Here is a 13,126-nt window from a genome sequence, read left to right as displayed (position 1 = left end):
CCCCCATAGTGACGGCTATATAGTGATAAGTGGGGGTAGTAGGGCTCTAGCCCGTGGCCCCCATGGTGATGGCTATATAGTGATATGTGGGGGTAGTAGGGCTCTAGCCCGCTGCCCCCATAGTGACGGCCATATAGTGATAAGTGGGGGTAGTAGGGCTCTAGCCCGCGGCCCCCATGGTGACAGCCATATAGTGATAAGTGGGGGTAGTAGGGCTCTAGCCCGCGGCTCTCATGGTGACAGCCATATAGTGATATGTGGGGGTAGTAGGGCTCTAGCCCGCGGCCCCCATGGTGACGGCCATATAGTGATAAGTGAGGCAAGTAGGGCTCTAGCCCGCGGCCCCCATAGTGACGGCCATATAGTGATAAGTGAGGGAAGTAGGGCTCTAGCCCGCGGCCCCCATGGTGACGGCTATATAGTGATATGTGGGGGTAGTAGGGCTCTAGCCCGCGGCCCCCATGGTGACGGCCATATAGTGATATGTGGGGGTAGTAGGGCTCTAGCCCGCGGCCCCCATGGTGACGGCTATATAGTGATAAGTGGGGGTAGTAGGGCTCTAGCCCGCGGCCCCCATGGTGACGGCCATATAGTGATATGTGGGGGTAGTAGGGCTCTAGCCTGCAGCCCCCTTGGTGATAGCCATATAGTGATAAGTGTTGGTAGTAGGGCTCTAGCCCGCGGCCCCATGGTGACGGCCATATAGTGATAAGTGGGGGTAGTAGGGCTCTAGCCTGCAGCCCCCTTGGTGATAGCCATATAGTGATAAGTGTTGGTAGTAGGGCTCTAGCCCGCGGCCCCATGGTGATGGCCATATAGTAATAAGTGGGGTAGTAGGGCTCTAGCCCGCGGCCCCCATGGTGACGGCCATATAGTGATATGTGGGGGTAGTAGGGCTCTAGCCCGCGGCCCCATGGTGACGGCCATATAGTGATATGTGGGGGTAGTAGGGTTCTAGCCCGCGGCCCCCATGGTGACGGCCATATAGTGATAAGTGGGGGTAGTAGGGCTCTGGCCCGCGGCCCCATGGTGACGGCCATATAGTGATAAGTGGGGGTAGTAGGGCTCTAGCCCGCGGCCCCATGGTGACGGCCATATAGTGATAAGTGGGGGTAGTAGGGCTCTAGCCCGCGGCCCCCATGGTGACGGCCATATAGTGATATGTGGGGGTAGTAGGGCTCTAGCCCTCGGCCCCATAGTGACGGCCATATAGTGATATGTGGGGTAGTAGGGCTCTAGCCCGCGGCCCCATGGTGACGGCCATATAGTGATATGTGGGGGTAGTAGGGCTCTAGCCCGCGGCCCCATGGTGACGGCCATATAGTGATATGTGGGGGTAGTAGGGCTCTAGCCCGCGGCCCCATGGTGACGGCCATATAGTGATAAGTGGGGGTAGTAGGGCTCTAGCCCGCGGCCCCATGGTGACGGCCATATAGTGATATGTGGGGGTAGTAGGGCTCTAGCCCGCGGCCCCATGGTGACGGCTATATAGTGATATGTGGGGTAGTAGGGCTCTAGCCCGCGGCCCCATAGTGACGGCCATATAGTGATATGTGGGGTAGTAGGGCTCTAGCCCGCGGCCCCATGGTGACGGCCATATAGTGATAAGTGGGGGTAGTAGGGCTCTAGCCTGCAGCCCCCATGGTGACGGCCATATAGTGATATGTGGGGGTAGTAGGGCTCTAGCCCGCGGCCCCATGGTGACGGCCATATAGTGATAAGTGGGGGTAGTAGGGCTCTAGCCCGCGGCCCCATGGTGACGGCCATATAGTGATATGTGGGGGTAGTAGGGCTCTAGCCCGCGGCCCCATGGTGACGGCTATATAGTGATATGTGGGGTAGTAGGGCTCTAGCCCGCGGCCCCATGGTGACGGCCATATAGTGATATGTGGGGTAGTAGGGCTCTAGCCCGCGGCCCCATGGTGACGGCCATATAGTGATAAGTGGGGGTAGTAGGGCTCTAGCCTGCGGCCCCCATGGTGACGGCCATATAGTGATATGTGGGGGTAGTAGGGCTCTAGCCCGCGGCCCCATGGTGACGGCCATATAGTGATATGTGGGGGTAGTAGGGCTCTAGCTCGTGGCCCCCATGGTGACGGCCATATAGTGATATGTAGGGGTAGTAGGGCTCTAGCCCGCGGCCCCATGGTGACGGCCATATAATGATATGTGGGGTAGTAGGGCTCTAGCCCGCGGCCCCATGGTGACGGCCATATAGTGATATGTGGGGGTAGTAGGGCTCTAGCTCGTGGCCCCCATGGTGAAGGCCATATAGTGATATGTGGGGGTAGTAGGGCTCTAGCCCGCGGCCCCATGGTGACGGCCATATAGTGATATGTGGGGGTAGTAGGGTTCTAGCCCGCGGCCCCCATGGTGACGGCCATATAGTGATAAGTGGGGGTAGTAGGGCTCTGGCCCGCGGCCCCATGGTGACGGCCATATAGTGATAAGTGGGAGTAGTAGGGCTCTAGCCCGCGGCACCATGGTGACGGCCATATAGTGATAAGTGGGGGTAGTAGGGCTCTAGCCCGCGGCCCCATGGTGACGGCCATATAGTGATAAGTGGGGGTAGTAGGGCTCTAGCCTGCAGCCCCCATGGTGACGGCCATATAGTGATAAGTGGGGGTAGTAGGGCTCTAGCCCGCGGCCCCATGGTGACGGCCATATAGTGATATGTGGGGGTAGTAGGGCTCTAGCTCGTGGCCCCCATGGTGACGGCCATATAGTGATATGTAGGGGTGGTAGGGCTCTAGCCCGCGGCCCCATGGTGACGGCCATATAGTGATAAGTGGGGGTAGTAGGGCTCTAGCCTGCAGCCCCCATGGTGACGGCCATATAGTGATAAGTGGGGGTAGTAGGGCTCTAGCCCGCGGCCCCATGGTGACGGCCATATAGTGATAAGTGGGGGTGGTAGGGCTCTAGCCCGTGGCCCCATGGTGACGGCCATATAGTGATATGTAGGGGTAGTAGGGCTCTAGCCCGCGGCCCCCATGGTGACGGCCATATAGTGATATGTGGGGGTAGTAGGGCTCTAGCCCTCGGCCCCATAGTGATGGCCATATAGTGATATGTGGGGTAGTAGGGCTCTAGCCCTCGGCCCCATGGTGCCGGCCATATAGTGATATGTGGGGTAGTAGGGCTCTAGCCCGCGGCCCCATGGTGACGGCCATATAGTGATAAGTGGGGGTAGTAGGGCTCTAGCCCGCGGCCCCATGGTGACGGCCATATAGTGATATGTGGGGGTAGTAGGGCTCTAGCCCGCGGCCCCATGGTGACGGCTATATAGTGATATATGGGGTAGTAGGGCTCTAGCCCGCGGCCCCATGGTGACGGCCATATAGTGATATGTGGGGTAGTAGGGCTCTAGCCCGCGGCCCCATGGTGACGGCCATATAGTGATAAGTGGGGGTAGTAGGGCTCTAGCCTGCAGCCCCCATGGTGACGGCCATATAGTGATATGTGGGGGTAGTAGGGCTCTAGCCCGCGGCCCCATGGTGACGGCCATATAGTGATATGTGGGGGTAGTAGGGCTCTAGCTCGTGGCCCCCATGGTGACGGCCATATAGTGATATGTAGGGGTAGTAGGGCTCTAGCCCGCGGCCCCATGGTGACGGCCATATAGTGATATGTGGGGTAGTAGGGCTCTAGCCCGCGGCCCCATGGTGACGGCCATATAGTGATATGTGGGGGTAGTAGGGCTCTAGCTCGTGGCCCCCATGGTGACGGCCATATAGTGATATGTGGGGGTAGTAGGGCTCTAGCCCGCGGCCCCATGGTGACGGCCATATAGTGATATGTGGGGGTAGTAGGGCTCTAGCCCGCGGCCCCATGGTGACGGCCATATAGTGATATGTGGGGGTAGTAGGGTTCTAGCCCGCGGCCCCCATGGTGACGGCCATATAGTGATAAGTGGGGGTAGTAGGGCTCTGGCCCGCGGCCCCATGGTGACGGCCATATAGTGATAAGTGGGGGTAGTAGGGCTCTAGCCCGCGGCCCCATGGTGACGGCCATATAGTGATAAGTGGGGGTAGGGCTCTAGCCCGCGGCCCCATGGTGACGGCCATATAGTGATAAGTGGGGGTAGTAGGGCTCTAGCCTGCAGCCCCCATGGTGACGGCCATATAGTGATAAGTGGGGGTAGTAGGGCTCTAGCCCGCGGCCCCATGGTGACGGCCATATAGTGATAAGTGGGGGTGGTAGGGCTCTAGTCCGTGGCCCCATGGTGACGGCCATATAGTGATATGTAGGGGTAGTAGGGCTCTAGCCCGCGGCACCCATGGTGACGGCCATATAGTGATATGTGGGGGTAGTAGGGCTCTAGCCCTCGGCCCCATAGTGACGGCCATATAGTGATATGTGGGGTAGTAGGGCTCTAGCCCTCGGCCCCATGGTGACGGCCATATAGTGATATGTGGGGTAGTAGGGCTCTAGCCCGCGGCCCCATGGTGACGGCCATATAGTGATATGTGGGGGTAGTAGGGCTCTAGCCCGCGGCCCCATGGTGACGGCCATATAGTGATATGTGGGGGTAGTAGGGCTCTAGCCCGCGGCCCCATGGTGACGGCCATATAGTGATAAGTGGGGGTAGTAGGGCTCTAGCCCGCGGCCCCATGGTGACGGCCATATAGTGATATGTGGGGGTAGTAGGGCTCTAGCCAGCGGCCCCATGGTGACGGCTATATAGTGATATGTGGGGTAGTAGGGCTCTAGCCCGCGGCCCCATGGTGACAGCCATATAGTGATATGTGGGGTAGTAGGGCTCTAGCCCGCGGCCCCATGGTGACGGCCATATAGTGATAAGTGGGGGTAGTAGGGCTCTAGCCTGCAGCCCCCATGGTGACGGCCATATAGTGATATGTGGGGGTAGTAGGGCTCTAGCTCGTGGCCCCCATGGTGACGGCCATATAGTGATATGTGGGGGTAGTAGGGCTCTAGCCCTCGGCCCCATAGTGACGGCCATATAGTGATATGTGGGGTAGTAGGGCTCTAGCCCTCGGCCCCATGGTGACGGCCATATAGTGATATGTGGGGTAGTAGGGCTCTAGCCCGTGGCCCCATGGTGACGGCCATATAGTGATATGTGGGGGTAGTAGGGCTCTAGCCCGCGGCCCCATGGTGACGGCCATATAGTGATATGTGGGGGTAGTAGGGCTCTAGCCCCCGGCCCCATGGTGATGGCCATATAGTGATAAGTGGGGGTAGTAGGGCTCTAGCCCGCGGCCCCATGGTGACGGCCATATAGTGATATGTGGGGGTAGTAGGGCTCTAGCCCGCGGCCCCATGGTGACGGCTATATAGTGATATGTGGGGTAGTAGGGCTCTAGCCCGCGGCCCCATGGTGACGGCTATATAGTGATATGTGGGGTAGTAGGGCTCTAGCCCGCGGCCCCATGGTGACGGCCATATAGTGATATGTGGGGGTAGTAGGGCTCTAGCCCGCGGCCCCCATGGTGACGGCCATATAGTGATATGTGGGGTAGTAGGGCTCTAGCCCGCGGCCCCCATGGTGACGGCCATATAGTGATATGTGGGGGTAGTAGGGCTCTAGCCCGCGGCCCCCATGGTGACGGCCATATAGTGATATGTGGGGGTAGTAGGGCTCTAGCCCGCGGCCCCCATGGTGACGGCCATATAGTGATATGTGGGGGTAGTAGGGCTCTAGCCCGCGGCCCCATGGTGACGGCCATATAGTGATAAGTGGGGGTAGTAGGGCTCTAGCCCGCGGCCCCCATGGTGACGGCCATATAGTGATATGTGGGGGTAGTAGGGCTCTAGCCCGCGGCCCCCATGGTGACGGCCATATAGTGATATGTGGGGGTAGTAGGGCTCTAGCCTGCGGCCCCATGGTGACGGCTATACAGTGATAAGTGGGGGTAGTAGGGCTCTAGCCCGCGGCCCCCATGGTGACGGCCATATAGTGATATGTGGGGGTAGTAGGGCTCTAGCCCGCGGCCCCCATGGTGACGGCCATATAGTGATATGTGGGGGTAGTAGGGCTCTAGCCTGCGGCCCCATGGTGACGGCTATACAGTGATAAGTGGGGGTTGTAGGGCTCTAGCCCGCGGCCCCCATGGTGACGGCCATATAGTGATATGTGGGGGTAGTAGGGCTCTAGCCCGCGGCCCCATGGTGACGGCCATATAGTGATAAGTGGGGGTAGTAGGGCTCTAGCCCGCGGCCCCATGGTGACGGCCATATAGTGATATGTGGGGGTAGTAGGCCTCTAGCCCGCGGCCCCATGGTGACGGCCATATAGTGATATGTGGGGGTAGTAGGGCTCTAGCCCGCGGCCCCCATGGTGACGGCCATATAGTGATATGTGGGGGTAGTAGGGCTCTAGCCCGCGGCCCCATGGTGACGGCCATATAGTGATATGTGGGGGTAGTAGGGCTCTAGCCCGCGGCCCCATGGTGACGGCCATATAGTGATATGTAGGGGTAGTAGGACTCTAGCCCGCGGCCCCATGGTGACGGCCATATAGTGATATGTAGGGGTAGTAGGGCTCTAGCCCGCGGCCCCATGGTGACGGCCATATAGTGATATGTGGGGGTAGTAGGGCTCTAGCCCGCGGCCCAATGGTGACGGCCATATAGTGATATGTGGGGGTAGTAGGGCTCTAGCTCGTGGCCCCATGGTGACGGCTATATAGTGATATGTAGGGGTAGTAGGGCTCTAGCCCGCGGCCCCATGGTGACGGCCATACAGTGATATGTGGGGGTAGTAGGGCTCTAGCCCGCGGCCCCATGGTGACGGCCATATAGTGATATGTGGGGGTAGTAGGGCTCTAGCTCGTGGCCCCATGGTGACGGCTATATAGTGATATGTAGGGGTAGTAGGGCTCTAGCCCGCGGCCCCATGGTGACGGCCATATAGTGATATGTGGGGGTAGTAGGGCTCTAGCCCGCGGCCCCATGGTGACGGCTATATAGTGATATGTAGGGGTAGTAGGGCTCTAGCCCGCGGCCCCATGGTGACGGCCATACAGTGATATGTGGGGGTAGTAGGGCTCTAGCCCGCGGCCCCCATGGTGACGGCCATATAGTGATATGTGGGGGTAGTAGGGCTCTAGCCCGCGGCCCCATGGTGACGGCCATATAGTGATATGTGGGGGTAGTAGGGCTCTAGCCCGCGGCCCCCATGGTGACGGCCATATAGTGATATGTGGGGTAGTAGGGCTCTAGCCCGCGGCCCCCATGGTGACGGCCATATAGTGATATGTGGGGGTAGTAGGGCTCTAGCCCGCGGCCCCCATGGTGACGGCCATATAGTGATATGTGGGGGTAGTAGGGCTCTAGCCCGCGGCCCCCATGGTGACGGCCATATAGTGATATGTGGGGGTAGTAGGGCTCTAGCCCGCGGCCCCATGGTGACGGCCATATAGTGATAAGTGGGGGTAGTAGGGCTCTAGCCCGCGGCCCCCATGGTGACGGCCATATAGTGATATGTGGGGGTAGTAGGGCTCTAGCCCGCGGCCCCCATGGTGACGGCCATATAGTGATATGTGGGGGTAGTAGGGCTCTAGCCTGCGGCCCCATGGTGACGGCTATACAGTGATAAGTGGGGGTAGTAGGGCTCTAGCCCGCGGCCCCCATGGTGACGGCCATATAGTGATATGTGGGGGTAGTAGGGCTCTAGCCCGCGGCCCCCATGGTGACGGCCATATAGTGATATGTGGGGGTAGTAGGGCTCTAGCCTGCGGCCCCATGGTGACGGCTATACAGTGATAAGTGGGGGTTGTAGGGCTCTAGCCCGCGGCCCCCATGGTGACGGCCATATAGTGATATGTGGGGGTAGTAGGGCTCTAGCCCGCGGCCCCATGGTGACGGCCATATAGTGATAAGTGGGGGTAGTAGGGCTCTAGCCCGCGGCCCCATGGTGACGGCCATATAGTGATATGTGGGGGTAGTAGGGCTCTAGCCCGCGGCCCCATGGTGACGGCCATATAGTGATATGTGGGGGTAGTAGGGCTCTAGCACGCGGCCCCCATGGTGACGGCCATATAGTGATATGTGGGGGTAGTAGGGCTCTAGCCCGCGGCCCCATGGTGACGGCCATATAGTGATATGTGGGGGTAGTAGGGCTCTAGCCCGGGGCCCCATGGTGACGGCCATATAGTGATATGTAGGGGTAGTAGGACTCTAGCCCGCGGCCCCATGGTGACGGCCATATAGTGATATGTAGGGGTAGTAGGGCTCTAGCCCGCGGCCCCATGGTGACGGCCATATAGTGATATGTAGGGGTAGTAGGACTCTAGCCCGCGGCCCCATGGTGACGGCCATATAGTGATATGTGGGGGTAGTAGGGCTCTAGCCCGCGGCCCCATGGTGACGGCCATATAGTGATATGTGGGGGTAGTAGGGCTCTAGCTCGTGGCCCCATGGTGACGGCTATATAGTGATATGTAGGGGTAGTAGGGCTCTAGCCCGCGGCCCCATGGTGACGGCCATATAGTGATATGTGGGGGTAGTAGGGCTCTAGCCCGCGGCCCCATGGTGACGGCCATATAGTGATATGTGGGGGTAGTAGGGCTCTAGCTCGTGGCCCCATGGTGACGGCTATATAGTGATATGTAGGGGTAGTAGGGCTCTAGCCCGCGGCCACATGGTGACGGCCATACAGTGATATGTGGGGGTAGTAGGGCTCTAGCCCGCGGCCCCATGGTGACGGCCATATAGTGATATGTGGGGGTAGTAGGGCTCTAGCTCGTGGCCCCATGGTGACGGCTATATAGTGATATGTAGGGGTAGTAGGGCTCTAGCCCGCGGCCCCATGGTGACGGCCATATAGTGATATGTGGGGGTAGTAGGGCTCTAGCCCGCGGCCCCATGGTGACGGCCATATAGTGATATGTGGGGGTAGTAGGGCTCTAGCTCGTGGCCCCATGGTGACGGCTATATAGTGATATGTAGGGGTAGTAGGGCTCTAGCCCGCGGCCCCATGGTGACGGCCATATAGTGATATGTGGGGGTAATAGGGCTCTAGCCCGCGGCCCCATGGTGACGGCCATATAGTGATATGTGGGGGTAGTAGGGCTCTAGCTCGTGGCCCCATGGTGACGGCTATATAGTGATATGTAGGGGTAGTAGGGCTCTAGCCCGCGGCCCCATGGTGACGGCCATACAGTGATATGTGGGGGTAGTAGGGCTCTAGCCCGCGGCCCCATGGTGACGGCCATATAGTGATATGTGGGGGTAGTAGGACTCTAGCCCGCGGCCCCATGGTGACGGCCATATAGTGATATGTGGGGGTAGTAGGGCTCTAGCCCGCGGCCCCATGGTGACGGCCATATAGTGATATGTGGGGGTAGTAGGGCTCTAGCCCGCGGCCCCATGGTGACGGCCATATAGTGATATGTGGGGGTAGTAGGGCTCTAGCCTGCGGCCCCATGGTGACGGCCATATAGTGATATGTGGGGGTAGTAGGGTTCTAGCCCGCGGCCCCCATGGTGACGGCCATATAGTGATAAGTGGGGGTAGTAGGGCTCTGGCCCGCGGCCCCATGGTGACGGCCATATAGTGATAAGTGGGGGTAGTAGGGCTCTAGCCCGCGGCCCCATGGTGACGGCCATATAGTGATAAGTGGGGGTAGGGCTCTAGCCCGCGGCCCCATGGTGACGGCCATATAGTGATAAGTGGGGGTAGTAGGGCTCTAGCCTGCAGCCCCCATGGTGACGGCCATATAGTGATAAGTGGGGGTAGTAGGGCTCTAGCCCGCGGCCCCATGGTGACGGCCATATAGTGATAAGTGGGGGTGGTAGGGCTCTAGCCCGTGGCCCCATGGTGACGGCTATATAGTGATATGTAGGGGTAGTAGGGCTCTAGCCCGCGGCCCCCATGGTGACGGCCATATAGTGATATGTGGGGGTAGTAGGGCTCTAGCCCTCGGCCCCATAGTGACGGCCATATAGTGACAAGCCTACAACCTGCAGTAACCACCGATTGACCAAACCGCTGCACGGCCAGCTCTACCCTCACCTACTGTATCCTCACCCATCCCTTGTAGATTGTGAGCCCTCGCGGGCAGGGTCCTCTCTCCTCCTGTACCAGTTGTGACTTGTATTTTTCAAGATTATTGTACTTGTTTTATTATGTATACCCCTCCTCACATGTAAAGCGCCATGGAATAAATGGCGCTATAATAATAAATAATAATAATAATAATAATAATAATATGTGGGGTAGTAGGGCTCTAGCCCTCGGCCCCATGGTGACGGCCATATAGTGATATGTGGGGTAGTAGGGCTCTAGCCCGCGGCCCCATGGTGACGGCCATATAGTGATATGTGGGGGTAGTAGGGCTCTAGCCCGCGGCCCTATGGTGACGGCCATATAGTGATATGTGGGGGTAGTAGGGCTCTAGCCCGCGGCCCCATGGTGACGGCCATATAGTGATAAGTGGGGGTAGTAGGGCTCTAGCCCGCGGCCCCATGGTGACGGCCATATAGTGATATGTGGGGGTAGTAGGGCTGTAGCCCGCGGCCCCATGGTGACGGCTATATAGTGATATGTGGGGTAGTAGGGCTCTAGCCCGCGGCCCCATGGTGACGGCCATATAGTGATATGTGGGGTAGTAGGGCTCTAGCCCGCGGCCCCATGGTGACGGCCATATAGTGATAAGTGGGGGTAGTAGGGCTCTAGCCTGCAGCCCCCATGGTGACGGCCATATAGTGATATGTGGGGGTAGTAGGGCTCTAGCTCGTGGCCCCCATGGTGACGGCCATATAGTGATATGTGGGGGTAGTAGGGCTCTAGCCCTCGGCCCCATAGTGACGGCCATATAGTGATATGTGGGGTAGTAGGGCTCTAGCCCTCGGCCCCATGGTGACGGCCATATAGTGATATGTGGGGTAGTAGGGCTCTAGCCCGTGGCCCCATGGTGACGGCCATATAGTGATATGTGGGGGTAGTAGGGCTCTAGCCCGCGGCCCCATGGTGACGGCCATATAGTGATATGTGGGGGTAGTAGGGCTCTAGCCCCCGGCCCCATGGTGATGGCCATATAGTGATAAGTGGGGGTAGTAGGGCTCTAGCCCGCGGCCCCATGGTGACGGCCATATAGTGATATGTGGGGGTAGTAGGGCTCTAGCCCGCGGCCCCATGGTGACGGCTATATAGTGATATGTGGGGTAGTAGGGCTCTAGCCCGCGGCCCCATGGTGACGGCTATATAGTGATATGTGGGGTAGTAGGGCTCTAGCCCGCGGCCCCATGGTGACGGCCATATAGTGATATGTGGGGGTAGTAGGGCTCTAGCCCGCGGCCCCCATGGTGACGGCCATATAGTGATATGTGGGGTAGTAGGGCTCTAGCCCGCGGCCCCCATGGTGACGGCCATATAGTGATATGTGGGGGTAGTAGGGCTCTAGCCGGCGGCCCCCATGGTGACGGCCATATAGTGATATGTGGGGGTAGTAGGGCTCTAGCCCGCGGCCCCCATGGTGACGGCCATATAGTGATATGTGGGGGTAGTAGGGCTCTAGCCCGCGGCCCCATGGTGACGGCCATATAGTGATAAGTGGGGGTAGTAGGGCTCTAGCCCGCGGCCCCCATGGTGACGGCCATATAGTGATATGTGGGGGTAGTAGGGCTCTAGCCCGCGGCCCCCATGGTGACGGCCATATAGTGATATGTGGGGGTAGTAGGGCTCTAGCCTGCGGCCCCATGGTGACGGCTATACAGTGATAAGTGGGGGTAGTAGGGCTCTAGCCCGCGGCCCCCATGGTGACGGCCATATAGTGATATGTGGGGGTAGTAGGGCTCTAGCCCGCGGCCCCCATGGTGACGGCCATATAGTGATATGTGGGGGTAGTAGGGCTCTAGCCTGCGGCCCCATGGTGACGGCTATACAGTGATAAGTGGGGGTTGTAGGGCTCTAGCCCGCGGCCCCCATGGTGACGGCCATATAGTGATATGTGGGGGTAGTAGGGCTCTAGCCCGCGGCCCCATGGTGACGGCCATATAGTGATAAGTGGGGGTAGTAGGGCTCTAGCCCGCGGCCCCATGGTGACGGCCATATAGTGATATGTGGGGGTAGTAGGGCTCTAGCCCGCGGCCCCATGGTGACGGCCATATAGTGATATGTGGGGGTAGTAGGGCTCTAGCCCGCGGCCCCCATGGTGACGGCCATATAGTGATATGTGGGGGTAGTAGGGCTCTAGCCCGCGGCCCCATGGTGACGGCCATATAGTGATATGTGGGGGTAGTAGGGCTCTAGCCCGCGGCCCCCATGGTGACGGCCATATAGTGATATGTGGGGTAGTAGGGCTCTAGCCCGCGGCCCCCATGGTGACGGCCATATAGTGATATGTGGGGGTAGTAGGGCTCTAGCCCGCGGCCCCCATGGTGACGGCCATATAGTGATATGTGGGGGTAGTAGGGCTCTAGCCCGCGGCCCCATGGTGACGGCCATATAGTGATAAGTGGGGGTAGTAGGGCTCTAGCCCGCGGCCCCCATGGTGACGGCCATATAGTGATATGTGGGGGTAGTAGGGCTCTAGCCCGCGGCCCCCATGGTGACGGCCATATAGTGATATGTGGGGGTAGTAGGGCTCTAGCCTGCGGCCCCATGGTGACGGCTATACAGTGATAAGTGGGGGTAGTAGGGCTCTAGCCCGCGGCCCCCATGGTGACGGCCATATAGTGATATGTGGGGGTAGTAGGGCTCTAGCCCGCGGCCCCCATGGTGACGGCCATATAGTGATATGTGGGGGTAGTAGGGCTCTAGCCTGCGGCCCCATGGTGACGGCTATACAGTGATAAGTGGGGGTTGTAGGGCTCTAGCCCGCGGCCCCCATGGTGACGGCCATATAGTGATATGTGGGGGTAGTAGGGCTCTAGCCCGCGGCCCCCATGGTGACGGCCATATAGTGATATGTGGGGGTAGTAGGGCTCTAGCCCGCGGCCCCCATGGTGACGGCCATATAGTGATATGTGGGGGTAGTAGGGCTCTAGCCCGCGGCCCCATGGTGACGGCCATATAGTGATAAGTGGGGGTAGTAGGGCTCTAGCCCGCGGCCCCCATGGTGACGGCCATATAGTGATATGTGGGGGTAGTAGGGCTCTAGCCCGCGGCCCCCATGGTGACGGCCATATAGTGATATGTGGGGGTAGTAGGGCTCTAGCCTGCGG

The sequence above is a fragment of the Ranitomeya imitator genome, chromosome 4 (genome assembly GCF_032444005.1).
Source record: "Ranitomeya imitator isolate aRanImi1 chromosome 4, aRanImi1.pri, whole genome shotgun sequence".
NCBI lineage: Eukaryota > Metazoa > Chordata > Amphibia > Anura > Dendrobatidae > Ranitomeya > Ranitomeya imitator.
The sequence above is the reverse complement of the archived record's forward strand: the minus strand, read 5'-3'. Positions refer to the sequence as shown.